A 21,309-nucleotide genomic window follows, 5' to 3' on the forward strand; every position below is an offset into this window, starting at 1 on the left:
TGCCATTTTGTCTTTCAGTCAATTCCTTATTTTCCTGATATTTCTGCTTTGCAATACTAATTGATCTGATATTAATTATTTTAAAATATTTATCTTGTTATTGATCTATTATTATGGTCAATGAATTTTGTTATTTTTTCTTGCTCTATAAAATAATATATTGGTAGTTTGGTATGCTACTGAATAAGTAAATTAATTTAGATAGAATTTCCAATTTTTTTTTATTTACTTGGTCTATCCATGAGCAAATACGTTTTCAGTTGTTAAGATATAACTTTGTTTTTAGGAAAAGGGTTTTGTAAGTGTTCCTGTGTTTGTCTTGGCAGGTAGATTCCCATGTATTTTACACTGTCTGCAATTATTTTGATTGAAATATTTTTCTTTCTATCTCTCACTGCTGGATTTTGATGGTAATATGAAGAAATGCCAATGTATGTGGTCTTGTTTTATATCTTGCAACTTTACCAGCATTAATTATTACAACTAAATTTTTTGATTGATTATGTAGGATGCCTCACTATAGAGAATGATATTTGTGCTTTCTCATTGCTTATTCTAATTCAATGATTTTTTTCTCATTGCTATAGCAAACAGTTTAGTAAAATATTGAATAATAGGGGTGAAATGAATATCCTTGACTAACCCCTGACTATATTGAGGTTTCTAACTTATCCTATTTAACAGTAATATTTTCCACAAATTTTAGATATATAATCCTTTTAAGTCAAATTGCACTAATCTCCATTTCTAACAGACATGAGTGCTATATTACCAAAGTTTTTTTTTTTTCTGTAGCTATTTAAATAACTCTGATTTCTGTTTGACTTATTAAGTGTTAATATCTTTTTAGGTTTTTGCAAGGCAAATAGGTTTAAGTGGCTTGCCCAAGGCCACACAGCTAGGTAATTATTAAGTGTCTGAGAGCAGATTTGAACCCAGGTACTCCTGACTCCAGGGCCAGTGCTTTATTCACTGCACCACCTAGCCACTACACTTAAGTGTCAATTTTTGCAGGTAGTTTTCCTAAAATTAAATGAAGATATTCCTGATAGAAATTCCACTTGCTCAAAAGTGCAAATTCCTTGAAATACATTTTGATAACTGCCTTGTTAATAACATTTAAAAAAAATTGTATAATTATTAATTAGAGGAATTGGTTGATACTTTCTGCTTTAAGTATCAGTATGTTTCAGTTTGTAATTTGATAGAACTGCTTTCCTTTACCTATTTTTCTAAATTGATCTTATAGTACTGGAAACAATTGTTTTTTAAATGTTTAAAAAAATTCATTACAAATCTATCTGGACCTTTGTATTTTTTCTTAGGTAGCTCATCAGATGATTTGTTCAATTTATTTTCCTAATATGGGGCTATTTTTGTCTTCTATTTATTCTTCTGTTAATCCATTTTATTTAAATTGTCATATTTATTAGTACATAATTAGACAAAGTAGCTTCTAACAATTGCTCTATTTTCCTCTAGATTGGTGGTGAATTCAACCTTTTCAATTATGATACTGGTAATGTGGTTTTATTCTTTTTTAAAAATGTAATCAGAATAGGGCCGTTAGGTGGTGCAGTGGATAAAGCACTGGCCCTGGAGTCAGGAGTACCTGGGTTCAAATCCGGTCTCAGACACTTGATAATTACCTAGCTGTGTGGCCTTGGGCAAGCCACTTAACCCCATTTGCCTTGCAAAAACTGAAAAAAAAATTATCACAATAACTAATAGTTTATCTATTTTATTGGTTTTTCTACATAAAACCAGTTTCTAGTTTTATTTACGATTTCAATTGTCTTCTTACTTTCAATTTTATTAATCCCTACTTTGATAATTTCTAATGTGAGGTTTAATTTGAAATTTTTAATTTGTTCTCATTCTAGTTTCTTTTTTAGTTATTTACCTAATTTATTGATCTGTTGTTTTGCTATTTTATTGACATAAACTTTTAGAGAGGATATATTTTCTCCTTAGTACCACTTTGATTGCATAGCACATATTTTGGTATATTGTCTCATTTCTGTTATTCTCTTTAATGTAATTATTGATTGCTTCAATGATTTGTTCTTTAACCAATATTTCTTTAGGATTATCTTATTTAGTTTCTAAATAATATACCATCTACGCTTTCATGGCCTTTCATTGAATGACATTTTTATTATGCTATAATTTAAAAATGGTACCTTTGATATTTTTGCTTTTCTGCATTGGGATTTGTTTTATGTACCTTAATACAAGGTTTATTTTTGTGGGTGCCATACATCACTGTCCCTGTGGGTGCCAGTACTCTGAGGTGTATTCCTTTTTATACAGATGCAATTTTTCCCCAGAAGTCTATCTAATCTAACTTTTCTAAAATTTAATTTCTCACCTTAAATTCTTTCTTATCTTTGGATAAATTTGTTTTTAAATAAGTCATTTAAAATAGATCATTTAGTTTCAAATGAATTTTACTCTATGACTATGTCTCTTTATAAAAAATAATTTTCATTGAAATGCAGTCCAAAAAGAGTGGATTTAATAATTTAATATTTCTCCTTTCTATCACTTGCTTGTGAGGTTATTGTGCTCAAATATATGATGAAATTCTATATACAGCTTAGAACAAAATGGTATAATATTTCTAGTCCCATTTAGAATTCTCCTATCCTATCATATCTAGCTTTTTGAAGATTCTATTTAGCTCTTTGATTTCTTTCTTGTTTATTTTATGGCTAGATTTATCTAGTTCTGAGAGAAGAAATGTGAGGTCCTTCAGTAGTTTATTTTTTGTAAATTTCCTTCTGTAATTAAACTTTTTTCTTTAAGAATTCAGATGCCTTGCCTTTTGGTGCATTCATGTTTATTATCAATATTGCATCTATCATGCATCATTGGAAGATATACTTCTTATATTTAACCCTTTTTAAATTACATCTATGATTTCATTTGAGTTATCTGAAATCCATTATTTCTATATCTGTCTTTTATACTTCAGATGAAGCATAAAATATTGTCCTCTTTTCAATAATTTAAGTCTTTATTTTTCTATTGCAAATGTATTTATTTTAAACAACAGGTTGTTCAGTTTGATTTCTAATTCATTCAACTATTTTTACTTATATGAGTGAATTAATCTCATTCACATTTACAGTTATGATTAATAACTCTGCATTTCTCAACATCTTCTTTGCAATTTATTCTCCTCTTTTTAAAAACTGTTTCTTCTCTAAAGCCTCTAACTACTGTCTTCTTTTTTATGTCCTCACACCCTCTTTCTTTTTTGCCATAACACTCCTACTTTTCTATTGGGTAAAAAAGATTTCTACTACCACTTGAATAGCTGGATGTATTCCTCTCTTCTTTGGAACAATTGAGATGCAGGGTTCAAGTATTGTGGACCTCAACACTACTATTTATTACTCCATTGAAAAACATGGCTTTTTGTCAAATATAATTTTAATTGAATTGTTATTCAAAAAGAATGGATTTAATATTTTAATATTTTCCTTGAATATTTCTATATGATATAATTTCACCTGTTCTTCCTTTCATTTTCTCCTTCATCCAGGAAATCTCTCTTTTTCACCTATGCAAAGTTTTACACCATCCAAACATATTTGATTCACTCCCAAACCATTTTTCTTTCTTGAATGCTTCCAAAATTCCTAATAATTATAAAACTCTAAGGGAAGTAAATAGTTTAACGCATATTGAGTCTTTTATGATTTTTCTTTTGTGCTTACCCTTTTATGCTTCTCTTGAGTCTTGAAACTGAAATTCAGATTTTCTATCCAGTTTTGATATTTTGAACAGAAATGCTTGAAATTTAGAAACTCATAGTTTATTTTAAACTTCAGTAAAATTTTCCCTCATACCCCTTGCAGTTTCCATGTTTATCTAAACCCTGCATCTTATATAAATACTGCCAACAACAGTCTAAAGGAAAATCTTAAAAACATGTATATGGATTTGCCTTGTAAAATGATCCCTTCTGATTAAAAGTTTAATAATTTCCAAAATAGATATATAAGGTTTTAAGGTTAAGAATGCTTTATAAAAGCTATCTATCATTCACATTTTTAAAACTGACATTTATTTCAATAATCAATTCAGATTTTCTCAATTAAGAGGAAAATGTCAGCTTTCCTTTTTTATGTTGCTATACTTAAGAAATTCAAATAACTAAGAGAATTTTCATAAAAAGCTAAACATTATAAAACCTTTTACATTCAATGTTGAAAGAAACCAGAAAATGACAAACTTCCTAAGGGTGAACAAAACAATTTTCTATATAACATTTTGTTTTTAGAACATATTATTAAACATAATAAAGGTCTACAAATCACATTAGAATCATTGAATCATTCTCATTTTTCATATATAATTGTCTAATCTTATTGCTTTTTTGAAAATTTGCACTCCAGATAACCAGTAAATCCTCCTTTAGGAGGATGAGACTAATGATATGATCCTATACATGAATATGTAGTATCAAAATACTTTTTAAGTAGATGACTTTTATTCCTATATTCAATGATTACACAAATGAAGTTGCTTGCAAGATACTTATTTAATACCAATTGTGACAAGAGAATTGGGATGGGATATATAAACATACTAAATACTTAGTTTCAACTTGTATACAGAAAAATGTTTGCATATCAAATAAGCAGGCTACATGCAAATTATTTAAACTGCTACATATGTTCTATATACATATGTCAGCCTCAAAATAAATATTATTTTAACATAGTTCATGTTATTTGCTTAAAACTGCTTAAATATGTTTATGTTTTTAATCTTACTTATATCTTAGTCCCACAAACTCCTTCTTCTTTGTCTAATTATTTCCATATTATTTTGAGATATTTTAAAAGAGCTTCTTATAAATGACTACATAAAAATCAGTAATTAATTTTCTTAGTTGACTAAAAACCGACTGTAAACATTAAGAACTTTTATACTTGAATCTTATTATAACAATGCAGAGGAGCAGTAATATTGCAATAGCTAAATCAATAGCTAAATTCACTGTATAAAAATTAATACAGCATGTCTTGCCCTGGTTAGAGAGATTTGTTATCAAAGCAAGAAGCATGAAAATAGCATCAAAATTGGTCCTCCAGGCCTTAGCCTGAGTACACAGACTGACATGTACAATAAAAGCATCCTTATTTCTGTTTGTTTTCAGGTAATTAGGTAGCCAAAGCCAGATTAAAAATTAACCAGGTGGGAAAATTTCAGGTATGGGAAACTAGTTTGTCCTATAAAGTCTTATCAAGACTTATGCTTCTCTCCCTCTATAATTCTCTATGGAAAGACATCTATTTATAGCAGTTCATAAACCTTACTCTTTTTTGAGTTTCTGCTATTTTTCTTGAAGAGGTGCAGCATTGACTTATTGATGCAACCATACCTAAAATTAAAGTTCAAAAATAAAAATTCACAGTATAAAATATTCAGTTTTATACAGCAAAGTTTCACCAGTCAAGGCTTAGGGTTGAGTACAAAGATTACCATTCTCATTTTGTTGCAATAGAGTAGGTACCAATAAAAGACTACATGAACATCCCCACATAATTTCACTTTAAATACTTTTTTTTTTCTTATTACTACTTATACTCAAATCAATTATTTGAAATCCAGAGGATAATCACATTCTTTAATTCTATATAATAATGTAATTGTACACACAACAACACACACAAGCACACACATACACACACACACACACAGGAAATAAAAGCCAGAAAAACACTGACTATCTTCTGTAAATCACCAGACTCAATATATGAAGTCATAATTATCATAAATGACAGCCAAATAGTCCTGGATAAATATCATCCCTTACCATAGAAAAGGTGATCAAAATTTTGTCTCTTTTGTTTTACAAGGAGTGGTAAAGGACATCCCAATTTCTTAATAAATCAATTAATTATATAGAAATTTCACATCATTCATAATCATGCCCAAGCAGATTTTTCTGAGAAACTTGAGAAGATTAACAATAAGGAAATTCTACAAGTGTACTCTTGCTCTATAAAACATACACACACATATACATACATATATAAAATTATATCTTCATATTTTCTACATACAAAATAATTATTTCTTTTAAATTATATTCAACTAAAAACTTGATAGGTGTTAACAGTCTGTTAATAGTGTCTAATTTCTCAATAATTCTACATTAAGTAAATCAAAAGGAGTTAAATTCTGCAATGGCACAATCTTGTCTATCTATACACAAAATTTCTTAAACAATAGTTTCTCATAATTTAAAATAGAAGAAAAGTTAGAAACAAAATAATAACATACTCGGGGTGGCTAGGTGAAACAGTATATAGAGTACCAGCCCTGGAGTCAGAGGTACCTGGGTTCAAATCTGGCCTCAGACACAATAATTACCTAGCTGTGTGGCCTTGGGCAAGTCACTTAACCCCATTTGCCTTGTAAAAACCTAAAAAAAAATTAATAACATACACAATGCCTAGAATTTAGAGTATTACACAGATTTTATTTCTAGTCAGATGACATCAAATCATTAAAATGTAGATCCAATTTTCTTTGATGGAAACTCATGTATGTTACCACCATTGGTACTTGATACCATTAACATTTAAAATCATATATAGAGCTATGCAGGTTGAAATAATGCTATTCAATCAAATAAGTAATAATTAATAAGGATACCATGAGAACCAAATTCCCTGTCTTGTGATAAGCAATTCATATACATTATATAATTTTGATCTTCTGTACAGGTAAGGAAACTGAAGTGAAACATTGTATTTCTAGAATTACTTTTTATTTGTAATGTTCTTTTCTTTTCAAATTTTGTGATAAATAAGAGAATTGAATTTCTTTTTTTAGTTTTTTTGCAAGGCAAAGGGGGTTAAGTGGCATGCCCAAGGCCACACAGCTAGGTAATTATTAAGTGTCTGAGACCGTATTTGAACCCAGGTACTCCTGACTCCAAGGCTGGTGTTTTATCCACTACACCACCTAGCTGCCTTGAGAATTGAATTTCTAAACTTAATTATAAGCAAACTAAATTTCTGAAATATGTTCTGTGATAATGAACTATGATTTATACATTTATAGGACTAGCTCAGTAATTCTTAAATAGGATTATTGAATAAAAGAATCAATTTGATGATTTTAATACTAATGTTGAATTCATTTCCTGATATGACAGCATGGGTCTCTAGTTTTAGGGTATTTTACACTGTTTTTACAGAGTCTTTTCTAGGTGCTTCCTTTTTGGTGCTTCCAAGCTAGTGGGATCTGTGAACAGGTGTGGTCAATGCTTTCTTGGTCTATAATATGGTCTTTAACTCAGGAATGGGCTCTTATCCCTTAGAATAACAATCTTTATTGCTGATCAGAGTCTTCCCTTGGGACTTCAAGTGATATTTTCTACTCAGATTCCTGATCCCTTGAGGTTGGAAATGGTACTACCCCTCAGGGCTTCCACTCCCTTTTGAATAAAAGTTCTCTTCACATTTGAGTTGGCAAAGGAATTGTCAAAGAGTTGCCCTCAGTGTTCCTACACCCCCTTGATTGAAAGTAATCCTCTCTTCCCTTAACCAAACTTAAATGAGTATGGGCAATTCTATCTGATCTTTGGTCTACTGGTAGCACATAGAAATCCTCTAATCTCATTCTAAACAGTTGTCATGTCCCTTTCCTGGCTTTGATTTGAGTACTTGCAAAACTGCTCCTGCTTCTGTCACTACAACCAATTCCCTCCACTAATGTTTTAGCTGTATGAACTCTGGGCCAACTTTAACTCCCATGTTATAGTCTTTGCTTAAAAATGTCTCTGTGACTTTTATTGTCTTTTTCACTACAAAATTTGATTCTGCCCAAAGAAGTCCCTATGAACACTTTTATAGATATTTTTTCAGAAAATTTCCACTCCATAATACTGAAGAAATACCAACTGCCATGTTTTTAAACAAAACAATAAATCTCTGAAATAGCAACAACTTGTAGTTGCTAGTTTACAGATAAACTCTTTGTTATTGTTATTTTTGTTCAGTAATGTTCAATCCTTTGTGATCCCATGGACCACAGCAAGCCAAGTCTTTCAATACTCTACTATCTTCCAAAGTCTGTCCTGGTTCATATTCATTGTTTTCATGACGCTATCTATCAAACTCACCTTTTGTTATCACTATTTATCTTTTGTCTTCAATCTTTTCCAACATCAGGCTCTTTTAAAATTAGTCAAAAAAGCTTCAGTTTCAGTATTTGACTTTCCATTAAAAACCTGTTTTAACTTCTTCAAGTATTGACTGATTGATCTCCTTTCTGGTCAAGAGACTCTTAAAAGTCTTCTCTAACACCACAATTCAAAAGTATCAATTCTGTAGTGGTCAATTTTCTGTACAACCTAACTATGATAGTCATACATAACTTGTGCAACAACATAGCTTGGACTTTGCTGACCTTTGTTGGCACAGCAACGTTCACGCTCTTTTAGTATTCTGTCCAGATTTACTACATCTTTCCTTGAACGTCTTTTAATTTAGCAAACTTTATGACTAGAAAAAACTAAGTTATAGGAAGGGAGTATTGTAAAATATATTTCTATCAAAACCCTGACTCAAAGAATCTAAAAAAAAAAACATTCAAACCAGTCACATTCAATAACCTGATAGCATAGATATTACATGATAATCATCAGTTGTCAATCATCATTTGTCTTGAAACAGAGGAGATTTTATTATTGGAAAAATAATAGCAAAACAGTATAATTTAAAACATATATTACTTGCTCTTAAATGACAGATCATATGGTATGAAGAATGAATGAATCCTGAGAGGTGGAACATAATCCTTCCAGCAGCCAGGAAGTTTTGTTTCTGAAAATATAGCAGTGTTAAGATTTTCCCAACAGCAAATACATAGTTTGATTCTTTAAAGTAGCATTATGAAAAGGTTTCTCTTCCTTTTTTTCATGGCTACACATTTTGGGGGATATTTAATTTTTTTTTTTTGGTAAGTCATGGGATTAAGCGACTTGCCCAAGGTCACATAGCTAAATAATTGTTAGGTGTCTGAAACTGAATTTGGTAGTCTTCCTGACTTTAGGACCAACACTCTATCCACTGTGTTGCCTAGCTAACCTGGGTATACATTTTTTAGCCTACTTGCGCAGGGGCCATGCTAATCTTCTCTGTATCATTTTGATACTAGTATCTGTGCTGTTGAAGCAAGCACAAGTAACTTGTTTTTTCAAAGGTGTGGGAGTGAGGTGGAAGGAAGGAGGAAGAGAGGGAATATAGAACTCGCGGTTTTGAAAGTAAATGCTGTTGCTTTCTTTTTCAAGTAGCTGGGGGAGGGAAGTAATAATGACATTAGAGAAAAATTCAAAAATCAAAAAACATTCATCCTATGCACTGAATAATAGTAATATTTTATTTTACCCAGTTACTAGGAAAGATATTTTCCATTATTTTTCTTAAATTCTAAATGATGACTTCTTTAACAAAATTAGAAAACTGTGTGACAAAAAAATTAATTTCAAAAAGCTATTCATTATGGTAATACTTCAGAAACTGAAGGCAATTATTCAAACTTTCTCAGTGTAATTTCAGTTCTTTCAACTTTTCCTTATATATCCTATTATTCTATTCCTTTCATAGGAAGCACAGAATTAGAATGGGGCTGATATTATTTCTTTTAAAGAATCTGATGCATTTCTCTCATGAATCTCTTCTCTCTGTTTTCAGGTAGTCCTATTAATTCTTAAACATGTATCATCAAACATTTATATAGTACATATCAAAAATAAAAATAATCAAGGAATAATAGTCCTTCCATAAACCTGAGGCACATTTTTCTAACAAATGCATATAGTGACTGTTGAGGAGTCGGTGGGCAGAAACTTACAGAACCTAGTTGTTATATGAGTAGGGGATAATTTTGCTCTCCTTGATCTATTTATGGAAAAGTCTGCACCATGCTTTATCTTCTAGGGAATAAGAAAATTCTCCAGGATCTCTGTAATTTCCTTAGGAATGAAGCTGCTACTCTTCTGCTCCCAGAAATCTCTGTGCAGCATCATGGATTGTGGCACTGAGAGGGCTGAAATACTGAAATCTAATCTTTAGCCAAGTAAGTTGAGACACCTTGATACACCATTGAATTGCCTTCATGTTCAGTCAGCTGACCACACAGCACCTTGTACCACTGGTGAGACTCAACACTCTTATTCCCTTTGTCCAGAACAACTTCTGTTTCTTCTTTTCAACTTTGGGCATATGATGTTTTTTCATTTATTCCCTTGAAATAGGAATGTCATTGCTTGACTGGACTAAGCATCACAGAAAAGCTTATCAATTTTCATATGGCAGTTTGTTGTTGAGAAGCCACTGGAAACCCTTTTTTGCTCTGCTTGTTGCCCTGATAGCACCTCTCTACCATCAGAGTCCACTGGCAGTTGAAGGGAATCCCCATTACTGGTTAGGTCCCACCATGTCCCTTCTTCTTGTTTTCACTGTTGCACAGTTCATTTTCTTCCTCCCCACATTACAGACTCGATCAAAAACCAGAATCATACAATATACTGCTTACAAGAAACTCATTTGAAGCACAAAAATACATAAAGTATAAAGGTAAAAGATTGGAGCAAAATAAGTTTTCCTTCAGTTGAAGTAAAAAAAAAAGCAGGGGTATCAATCCTCATCTCAGACAAAGCAGCTGCAAAAATAGACATCTTTAAAAAAGCTAAGGAGAGATAAGGAAGGAAACTATATCTTCCTAATAGACAATGAAGCCCTTTCAATACTAAATATGTATGCATGAAGTGCTATAGCACCCAGATTCATAGTGGAGAAATTGAATGAGTTACAGGACAACACAGAGAGCAAAACGTTACTGGTGGGACACCGCAACCTCCCCCTCCCAGATTTAGATAAATCTAACCATAAAATAAACAAGAATAAAGTGAAGGAGTTAAATAGATTGTTAGAAAACCTAGCTATAATAGACCTTTGGAGCAAATTAAATGAGAATAGAACAAAACATGCTTTTTATTCTGCACTACATGGCATTTACACAAAAAGTGAATGTGTATTACTGCATAAAAACCTAATAATCAAATGTAGAAAGGCAAAACTAATGAATACATCCTTCTGAGATCATAATGCAATTCAAATTACATGCAATAATGGACCATGAAGAGATGGACCTAAAACTAATTGGAAACTAGCCTCATTTTATAGAATGAGTGGATCAAACAAGAAATTATAGAAAGAATTATTTCATCCTAGATAATGACAATAACTAGAAAACATATCAAAATTTATGGGATACAGCCAAGGAAGTTGTCAGGGGATATATCATTAAAAGTTTACATGAATAAATTAGAAAAAAGAGGAAATCAATGAACTAAACAAATTACAGAAAGAACAAATAAATAATCCCCAAATAAATACCAAATTAGAAATTCTAAAAAAGGAGAAATTAATAAAATTGAAAGCAAGAAAAGTATTGAACTCATAAATAAAATCAACAGTTGGTTTTATGAAGAAAAAAGAATAAAATTGATAAACCTCTGGTTAATTTTATTTAAAAAATAAATAAGAAAATCAAATTGCTCATATCATAAATGTAAAAGGTGAAGTCACAACCAATTAGAAGGAAATTAAGATAATAACTTGGAATTATTTTGCCCAACTGTATGTCAATACATTTGATAACTTTAGTGAATGAATGAATATTTACAAAACTTTAAGTTGCCTGGATTAAATGAAGAGGAAATTAAATACCTAAATAATCTTATCTCAGAAAAAGAAATCCAACAGGCCATTATTAAACTCCCTAAGAAAAAAATCTTTAGGGCCAGATGGATTCACAAGTAAATTCTATCAAACATTTAAGGAACAATTGGTTCCGATTTATGTAAACTCTTTGGAAAAATAGGTGAAGACAAAACTCTGCTTAACTCTTTCCATGACATCAATATGGTGCTGATACCTAAACCAGTAAGAGTCAAAACAGAGAAAGAAAATTACAGATCTATTACCCTAATGAATTATAAATGCAAACATCTTAAATAAAATCTTAGCAAAGTGATTACAGCATCTTATCACTAGAATAATACACTATGACCAAGCAGTATTTTTCCCAGGAATGCAGGGTTGGTTCAAAACTGTTAGTATAATTAGCTATATCAATAATAAACCTTTCAGAAATCATATGATTATCTCAATTGATGCTGAAAAAGTCTTTGACAAAATACAAAACCAATTCCTACTAAAAACCACTAGAGAATGTAGGAATAAATGGATTTATCCTTAGAATGATTAGCAGTAAATCTATATATATATATATATATATATATATATATATATATATATATATATATATATATGTATGTATCTGAAACCATCAACAAGCATTATATGCAATGGGTATAGGCTAGAGGCATTCCCAATAAGATCAGGGATAAAACAAGGATGCCCATTATCATGAATACTCTTCAAAATTGTGTTAGAAATGCTAGATAAAGAAGAAAAAACTGAAGGAATTAGAATTAGGAAGAAAAACCAAAACTGTTACTTTGTGCAGATGACATGATGGCATTCCTAGAATCATAAAATATTCTCAAAAAACAATTAGCAAATTTAGTAAAGTCATAGGATATAAAATAAACCCTCATAAATTCTCATCATTTCTATATAATACCATCAAAATACAGCAGCAGGACCTGGAAGAGAAATGCCATTCAAAGCCTTCAGACAATTTAAAATACTTGGGAGTCTTCCTGCCAAGACAGTCTCAGAAACTCTATAAAAACAAGAATAAAGTACTTCTCACACAAATAAAATCAGATTTATCTAACTGGGCAAATATCAAGTGCTTATGGACAGGCCAAGGTTAATATAATAAAATTGACAATTCTACCTAATTAAAATACTTATTCAGTACCCTACCAATCAAAATTACAAAAAATTACAAAAAATAATGAGTTAGAAAAAATTTTAAGCAAATTCAGATGGAGAAATAAAAAGTCAAGAATTTATGGGCATTTAATAAGAAAAAAGTCCAAAAGAAGGTGGCTTAGGCCTGCCAGATCTAAAATAATATTATAAGACATCAGTCACCAAAACTGTCTGGTACTGCCTAAGAAACAGAGTTGCATATTTGTGTAATAGACTAAGTGAAAAAGAGATAGCAGGAAAGGATTATAGTCTTCTGCTCTTTGATAAACCAAAGAGACTAGTTTCTGGGATTAAAAACTCTCTCTTCTATGCAGAAAGATGGATTAGACCAAGATCTCACACTATACCAAGATAAGGTAAAAATGGGTACAGGATTTAAACATAAAAGACAATATTAAGGAATAATTTACCTGTCAGATCTATGGAAAGGGAAGTAGTTTATGACCAAGAAAGAGATGGAGAATATCATTAAAACATTGATTTCATTAAATTAAAAGCTTTTGCACAGAGAAAAAACCAATGTAGTCAAGATCAAAAGAAATGTAATCAACTGAGAAACAATTTTACAACTAATATTTCTGACAAAGGTTACATTTTCAAAATATATGGAGAGCTGAGTAAATTTATTAAAAAGTCATCCCCCGAAAGACAAATGGTCAAAGCATATGCAGAGGCAATTTACAGATGAAGAAATCAAGCCTATCCATACTCTCATGAAAAATTGCTCTAAATCATTACTTATTAGAGAAATGCAAATGAAAGCATCTTTGAGATACCACCTTACACTTCTCAGACTGGCCAATATGACCAGAAAGGATAATGATCAATTTTGGAAGGGATGGAAGGGGGAAATCTGGGACCCCAATACATTGTTGGTGGAGCTGTGAACTCATCCAACCTTTCCAGAAAGAAATTTGGAATTATGCCAAAGGGCAATAAAAGTGTGTATACTCTTTTTCCAGTAATACCACTCCTGGTTCTATACCCTGGAGAGATCATGAAATGGGGGGAGGGGTATAGCACTTGTACAAAAATATTCATTGCAGCAGTTTGTGGAAGAATTGGAATTGGAATTGAGTAAATGACCATTAGTTGGGTGATGGCTGAACAAATTGTGTTATTTGTACAATATGGAACATTACTGTTCTATTAGAAACCATGAGGGATGTGTCAAAGATTTTCATTAACTGATGCTGAGAGAGATGAACAAAACCAGAAGAATACTGTACACCTAACAGTAACGTGGAGGTGATGATCAACTTTCATGGACTGGCTCATTTAATTATTGCAATAATCAGAGACAATTTTAGGGAATCTGTGATGAAGAATACCATCTATATCCAAAGTCAGAATTGTGAGTTTAAAAACCAAAGACTATTAACTTTCATTTAAAAGTTATCTTAATATGTAATTTTGCCATCTCTTATATTTTATTTTTTTTCCTTTAGGATATGATTTTTCTCTCAATACATTAAATTTTGATCAATGAATAGCATGGAAAAACTGTAAAGACTATCATATTGCCTCCTCTGAGGGGTAGGGGAGGAAAGTGCGATTAGAGGTAAAATTGTAAAATTCAATAAAAATGAAAATAATTTTAAAAAATTAATTGAATTTCCCTTTGACAATGAAATCAAAGGTGTCTCTGGGATATTATTTATTTTCTCAGAGCTTAATTCTATAGTAAGTATAAAATAACTGCTTAACACATGATTGTTGACTAACTCAATGACAGAAAAAATATATAGATCTGCAAATTTATGTCCATATGGTAATATATTAATCACTTTACACTTCTTGACCATGGCTGAATGGGTGATTACAGGACCTCATGTCCAATGTCACACAACTAATAAGTGTTGGAGGCAAGATTTGAAGGCAAGAAGATGAGTTTTCCTGATTCTTAATTCAGTGATATAACTACTATACCACCAAACTGCCCCATATACTGTGGTTGAATTAAAATGTAAATGAAAAAAATAATAGTCAAACAATCAATTCTAAATTCTACAAAATCGTAACAACCAACTCAGGGAAGGCCAAGCACAACTTGTAAGATCAGTGGGGAAATCTGAACTCCAGAGAGGGAAGAACATAAGGACTTCCCTATCTCTTTGCAGTGGTAAAAGACTATGAATGCCAAGTACAATAATGTCAGTCCTGTTTGATGAATTGATTTGTTTTGATGGAATGTATTTTCTCTTCCTTTTTTGTTATTATTGTTATAAGGAATAATCTTCTGGAATGGAGAGGGAAGAATGTGATAGAAAACAAAAATATTTGTTTTAATAAATTGAGAAAATAAAGCACTTTAGTAATAGAAAGCATATTGTCTTCTAACTTAATAGCATTCAAAGTTGAAAGTCATCAACAGAAGAAAATGTCAGGATACTACCAAAGAATAGCCAAGGTCATTTGGAGAAATAAACTCAAAGTTATTGACTACCAAGGATTAATGTGGAAAGGAAAAGAAGTGATTGAAAGATGGCTTCCACTTAGTTTAAGTAGGTGTTAAGGGAATAAATAGGACTTATTTGTGGCTAGAAATTAGTAGCAAGGGACTTTGAAGACTTACTAATGAATCTTTTTCATTTTGATCTGCTGTCCTAGGCAGTTCTGAATTTCTGGCCTTTCGATTCATAAGCACTTGATTTTAGAATGAGTGTAATAATTTTAATGATAGTTCTCATTTATATAGCACATTTGAAATTCACTCTTCTCCTAACAACTCTGATTCACATTAGATAATAGTTATTATTGTCCCTGTTATGCAGATAAAGAAACTGGGTCTCTGAGAAGTAACATGATTCGGTATAAGCACACCAAACACCTCTGAGTCTTACTCCAACACTATATACCATGCCATGATGTGCCTCAGAGACATTTAAAAAATGGGGCTTGACTGTAAGAGGGCAATCAGGATCGTAAATGAAAAGGAGAACATGTCACATTATAGTTGATTTACGAAATTGAAAATGTTTTGTCTGGAGAAGCGATGACTTTAAAGAGGGTGGCAGTAAATGATTACAGTCAAAAGATTTAAAAGAATAGAAATAGAAGAGAAATAAGTTGTATCAATAATCTCAGAATTGAACTAAGAATAATGGGTAGTAGAGAGAAAGGAGTATAAAGATTTTTGCAATATCAAAGTTCCAGTCACTGGGTTAAATAGTTTTTACAAACATTATCTTATTTAATCCTCACAAAAACCATGTGAGGTAAGTGATATAACCATTATTCCCATTTTACAATTGAGGGAACAGAGGCAAAAATGGTTAAGGGTCTCATCTAGAGTAACATGGCTAATAAATGTATGAGACTAGATTTGAATTCAGATTTCCTGTCAGTAAATTCGTGTTTTATCTACTTATTACCTATATAAAGAAAAAGTTCTTCATTAATTGAAATACATGTATATGTATGATTTTATTCATACACCCATACAAACACACACACACACACACACACACACACATATATATATACACACACAAATGCACATACACAAATATATTTCATTTATGTTAGAATAGAGTGCATTGTGGTTGTGTGGGCTCTCTGTCACTGGGGGCATAAACCAGTGGGAGGATTATATTTTTTGCATCTATTATAAAAAGGATTTATGTTAAGATAAATATTGAACTGAGTGAATGACTTTTGGGGTCTTTTCCAGTTATATTTTCTGTGATACCACTTCAAATTATGACTCCTGTAATTTATTGTTTCATTCATTTAAGCAGTTTTTGAACCTTTGAACTTCCATTTCCACTTCACCAAAATAAGAGCTGGATTATTCTTGGAAAGGAATTTTGAAATATTTTTAAATTATACATACCCCTACATTACTATTATCTCATCTCAACATAAAACTAGAGAGAGAGAGAGAGAGAGAATAACATAGTGGAGCCCATTTAACATAACTAATGTAGTGGAGTTAGAATGTCCTGGTTTTAAGCTTCACTTCCCCATTCATATTTTCTTTGTCACTGTGAGCAACTCATTTGACTTTATCATGGCAAAAGAAACATTTTAAGATTTTGACTTCTAGAGTAGTTATTCTTCATTAGTAGAGGTAAATTTCGCAACACAGAATGTCTCTTCCATGAATTCATGTGCCTTGAGTTATACATCATTTGAATACTTTTTTAATTAATGCCTTAAAGTGTGCTGTTTGAATAGAGAGAGAGAGAGGAAAGGAGGGAGAGAGGAAGGAGGAATAGAAAAATAAGGACATTAGAGAAAGGATAGAGGAAGGGAGAGAGAGAGAGAGAGAGAGAGAGAGAGAGAGAGGTAGCAAAAGAGTAGTGAGAAAGTCTTCACCCATGGTTGTTATTAGTATTTCATCCATCATCTTAGCTGGTCTCTTGATTTCACCAAGTTGAAACTTCCATTGATTGTAATAGTAGTTGAGGCATTCAGGGAAGCTATAAAAGTATGATAACTTTGTTTGATTAGGCAAGAGAAATAGAAGCATCGCTGAAGTCAGTATCTCTATAGCTTATATTCTTTGTCAGAAATAAATGAGCTTGTGGGAAATGTGGAAACCTCTCAGAAACTGGAATCTCGGTTATACATCACTTTGATATTATGCCACCATTGACGAAATTTCAGGTTGAGATTTTATAAATTATTTAAATGGTGTTATCTTTTCCCCTACAAGAAAAATTATCTAGTCTATTTATTCCCTGAGCTCCTATAAGCAGAAGTATGACATAATAGAAAGATGAATTTAAAGTTAAAGGACATGGGATCAAATGGCTAACTACTGATCTGATCAAGGGCAAGTTAGTTTTCTCTCTAGTCTGTTTTCTCTGATCTCTAATGAGAGGGGGTTGGACAGGATGATGTCTCAGGTTTTTCCTTTATATGTGTGATACTGAGAAAGATGTATTCTGCATTTTATAAAATATTTATTTATAAAATATAAAACAATAAACAATGACTAATATCTGTTTCCACAATGTAAGCAGATTTCAATTAATCTAGTAATATCTCAAAAGAGAAAGAAAAACATAATAAAATAATAAAAAAAAGTTTTGCATTTTTTATCACAATGTAGGAATGTATTTTCCTCCCTCCCCCTCCTCCAATACCATTTTTATTTGTGGGCATGTTTTTCCTTAGGACAGCCTGAGGGGATATCTGGGAATTATAAAATCCAATTTTAATAAGCTCCAGGGCAATATCTGCCATCATTTAATAAGTTGTGTTTTTAGAGGACAGACCTCTCAGATCAGGCTGATTATTTGCTCAAGGGCATCAGTCCTAATATGCCAAAGGCTATTAGCAAATGAAGAATTGTGTGAATGTCTAGCAAACATTCTTTCCTTAGGCATGAATAAGGAAGATAAGGACAAGTAATACATTATAGTAAGATTTTAATTTTTACTGTGACTCAGGTGTAGACTATATATGAATCTGGTGCCATACATGACTTGGGATAGTTCAGTAGCTCTAATCAAGGAAAGATCTTCATTAACTGAAATATATGTATATATGTGAGATTATTCATTGACTTTTACAACTTTTACAACAACCTAACATAAAGTTCTACTTTATCATTTATTCCAAAAGGACATGTAAGCACCAGGTGGAAATCTACTTGAGTTATCTAGGAAGTGTGAAGGAGGCAGGGGAGAAAGCATAGAGAACAAGTTAAAAACCCAAATTGATAGGATTTTGATTCTAAATTGGAAGAAATTTTCAGAAAACTATTAAAAATGTTGTTCCATATCCACCCGCATCTGGTGTGCCCCTACTTAATCAAAGACTGCTTGACTCTCACCTCCATGCAGAAACATGATCACAATATGCAGTTATTCTTTTCACTGTGATCAAGAGTTTTATTAGACATAGCTAGGATGATTGAGTGCTATCTACCTAGGAAAACTCTCCCCAGCTGCCTCTTAGAAACTTCATGTTTTCCCTACAAGATTTTCTTTCAAAGGTACCTACTATATAGAACTGACATGTTTAACCTAATGCAAGTCATGGCAAAAATTAAAGTATGTGGTTAAGGATATTGTATATTGTCTTTGAGTGGGAGCTGAAAGATGGGGAAACAGAAAATTAGTGTCTTGGACTCAGATATCATGTTGAAGGACTAAGGCAGGCGACACAAGAAAAGAATGAAACAAGGAGCAGTCAAAACTCTCTTCTCATTGTAAACTCTTTTTCTTAAAAATTTTTCCTTGGGCAGCTAGTTGGCGCAATGGATAAAGCACCGGTCCTAGAGTCAGGAGTACCTGGGTTCAAATCCAGTCTCACACGTAATAATCACCTAGCTGTGTGGCCTTGGGCAAGCCACTTAACCCCATTTGCCTTGCAAAAACCTAAAAAACAAAAAAAAATCCTAAAATATTGTCATTTCCTATCAATTTGTGTGACTTCATTTCTGTGTGGTTCTTGATCCTTGCAGGGGAAACCTATACTTCTGTACTAAACAATGGACAAGCAAAATCAAAAGTGAAATAGTCTTTTTACATGAAGAAATTTCATTCTAACAATTGAGTCTGTAGAATTATAGCACTAACAGATGAAATAATCAGAAATGTTATCTGGAAAATTTGGTACCTGATTTGATATTTTTTTAAATTAAATTTTATTTTATTTTCAGTTTTTTTTTAATTCTATTCTTTCATCTTCCCCTTCCTCACCCCATTGAAAAGGCAAGAAAAATAAAGATTATTTCAAATATACATGGACATGCAAAACGAATAACTTCATTACCCACTGACCAAAGAAAAATGAAGAGCATACAATGTGTTTCAATCTGTATTCTTGAATCCATTATCTTTCTTTCAGGACATGGATACCATGATTCATCTTGAGTCCTTTGGTATTGTGATTAATCATTGTGATAATCAGAGTTTCTAATTTACAATATTAATATTGATGTCTAGATTTTTCTCCTGGTTCTACTTACTCCATTTTACATTAGTTCATGAGTGTCTCCTTAGTTTTTTTTCCTCAAAAGCATACCACTCATTGCTTTTCCAAAGCAATAGGTATATATCACATTCATATACCATAACTTGTAGTATAATTTGAGATATGACATGCTAGTTCTTTTCTTGGATGCCATCGATATTCTATATCATTTATTGCTCTTGATGAATTTTCTTACTCTATTTTGAGTTCTGCAAAAGAAATTACTTGTAGTTTGATTTGTAGGGCATTATATAAATGAATTAATTTAGATAGTTAATACTTTTTATATTAGTTGCATCTACTCATGAATAATTAATATTTCTCAAATTATTTAGATCTTTATTCTTGTGAAAAATGTTTTATAATTTTTTGACATAGATTTTGTGTATGTAAATTTTTACTCTCTACCTCCTCCACATCAAGGACACTTTAATTGGGATCAATTGCAAAGGTTTATGTTTCAGGGTCTGACTGTGAAGATCTCTGGTTCTTTCATTGCAACAACTCAATCTAAGACAAAGACAAATTCCAGAAGTAAAACCCACTGACATGACTAAGTGATCTGAAGAAAGAAGAATGCAGGTATTAAGAACAACACAATACAACAAATAGCAAGGTAAAAATACCCCAGACAACTGGTCAGTCTTCCTAAGAAGGACTTTTATACCAAGGTGAAGCTTACTTGAAATGTATATGAGGCCAGTCTTCACCATGTCTTTACTCTCAACTGGGAACTAGTTAGACCCTAACAACTTCAACTATATGTTGCTGAGGGTTGTTGGAGGGAACATTCTATGTATAGCTACAGAAATGAAATGATTGAGGGGAAAATGAAAGGAAATAAGCAAAACAGAACAAGGAACACAAGAAAATAAGTTCAAAAATATATTGAAAATGATCACAGAGGGCCAGCTAGTTGGTGCAGTGGATATAATACCAGTTCTGGAGTCAGGAGTACCTGAGTTCAAATCCAGCCTCAGACACTTAATTTCCTAGCTGTGTGGCCTTGGGCAAGCCACTTAACTCCATTTGCCTTGCAAAAAGACCTAAAAAAAAGAAAAAGCTCACAGACAAGAAATACCAGGGTGAAAGAATGAGCCTAGGTCATCAGCATGTAATTCTCAGGAAAGAACTGAAAACAAACAATTTTCAGGATGCCAGAAAAATTTGGACAATCATTATTCTCTGAAAGAAAAAAAATGCCTACAGTCTTCATCAAAAAGAGATTTCAGTGGATTCCCTAGAGATCATGGAATAATAGTAAGACATTTTATAATAGTTTAAAGAGAAATATAACTTAAATAATATATGAGGATTGAATTACATCAGAAATTGGCTCTCAGAGAATGGGTAAAGGTAACTCAGTAGCAAAAAAACAACTATCAAGAATATTTTTAACATAGAAATTTTGAAAGAATTATGCATTTGAAAGAAAAGA

The 21,309-nt window shown here is 31.8% G+C and overlaps 1 pseudogene; it reads right to left on the reverse strand.

Moving 5' to 3' along the window:
* Window positions 1-9,114: 9,114 nt before the first annotated feature.
* On the reverse strand, window positions 9,115-9,213 carry LOC141503758 (U6 spliceosomal RNA; annotated as a pseudogene).
* Window positions 9,214-21,309: the final 12,096 nt, after the last annotated feature.

This window comes from Macrotis lagotis, chromosome X, assembly GCF_037893015.1.
Source record: "Macrotis lagotis isolate mMagLag1 chromosome X, bilby.v1.9.chrom.fasta, whole genome shotgun sequence".
Classification (NCBI taxonomy): Eukaryota; Metazoa; Chordata; class Mammalia; order Peramelemorphia; family Peramelidae; genus Macrotis; species Macrotis lagotis.